Source organism: Galeopterus variegatus, unplaced genomic scaffold (assembly GCF_000696425.1).
Source record: "Galeopterus variegatus unplaced genomic scaffold, G_variegatus-3.0.2 Scaffold2719, whole genome shotgun sequence".
Lineage (NCBI taxonomy): Eukaryota > Metazoa > Chordata > Mammalia > Dermoptera > Cynocephalidae > Galeopterus > Galeopterus variegatus.
In genome coordinates, this window is record NW_007728830.1 from 61,978 (window position 1) to 63,289 (window position 1,312).

Genomic DNA, 1,312 nt, shown 5'->3' on the forward strand with positions numbered 1-1,312 from the left:
TATTTATTTATTTATTTATTTATTTATTTATTTTTTTAGTCAAAGAATTTTAATCCAGTTAATGATAAGCAGTAAAAGTGCAATTACATGAAAAGCCCCATGTTTTACATGTTTAAGCTATTTCTCATTGCCTTTACTTGTAAGGAGTTGAAGGTGGAACCCATTCCTGAATCTTCTTTCTTGTGGTGGAATAAGGTACATATTGTTCTGGAGTGCCACTCACGTTGAATTTATGGTTTGTCCAAATGAATTTACGAGCAGTAGGTGGTTTTGTTGTTGGAGGATCATCGGTCATACAGTGAAGCCAACGATGCCATTCAGGAGGCACCATGCTTCCATCCACATCCCAGAACGTGTTTTTGCCATTCATTTCAGTAGTATACATAACCCATTGGTGACGGCCAAAAAATTGCTTGTTGTCTTCATAGTATTTGTTTCCATATTTGTCTTCCCCAACTAATGTGCCAACCCTCAAATCATTTGCCCTGAAAAGAATTCGTAGAAAGCCGCGGAGGCCGCCGTGCCCGCTGACCTGCTGCAGCCCACGCTTCAGGACCTGCAGTAACTCCATCTTGTCCCAGGGTGTATATTTAAATCCTTAATCCATTTTGAGTTGATTTTAGTATATGGTGAGAGGNATCCGAACCTGCGGCGGGAGCGCTGCTGCACTCCCAGCACCGCACTCTCCCGAGTGCGCCATGAGCTCGGCCCCAGAACAAGTTTTTAATGCCAAAGAATTCATTCTTTTTGCAGGCCCATTCCTTCTGGAACGTTTATATGACACTAAAAATTTCCTCAACTCCTTATTTTATATGAGATCCACTTGTGCCAGCCAAGGTATTTTTCAGATTGTTACCACCAAGGTAGGCAAGGATTATGGCACTGAGCAACTCATGTGAACTATATATTAAGGAAATTGCAGTCTGGGGGAAAATTGTTTTTCTGGAATAGTGTTTGACTGTAAATCAAATGAAAGAAGGTTATATGAGACTACATGAACATTTAGAAGAAATAAATTTTTATGTACCGAAAAACTACTGAAAAATCCTGATTCATAATTCTATGAATTGTTGCCTACTGCATCATTGGATTTGAAGGAGATGTATAACATAGTAGTTAAGAACATGGACTTACATGTTTGACTGACTTGGACTGCAGCCCCTGTGTATGGCTTTAGGCAAGTCACTTAATATCTTTAAGCAAGCCCGATTTATTTGTTTGTTTGTTTATGTATTTATGTATGGATTTATTTATGTATGTATGTATGTATGTATTTATTATTTATTTATGTATTTATTGTTTATTCATTCAT

General features: G+C 37.9%; 1 protein-coding gene and 1 pseudogene across 2 annotated transcripts in view; one reads left to right on the top strand and one right to left on the bottom strand.

Annotated features, from left to right (window-relative positions):
- Nucleotides 1-1,312, top strand: part of LOC103598719 (structural maintenance of chromosomes protein 1B) — an 87,633-nt gene that overhangs the window by 39,640 nt on the left and 46,681 nt on the right. The gene's annotated exons all lie outside the window — the stretch shown is intronic.
- On the bottom strand, nucleotides 33-571 carry LOC103598718 (annotated as a pseudogene). Its single transcript, XR_551223.1, has one exon. The product of XR_551223.1 is annotated as an NADH dehydrogenase [ubiquinone] 1 alpha subcomplex subunit 12 pseudogene (transcript).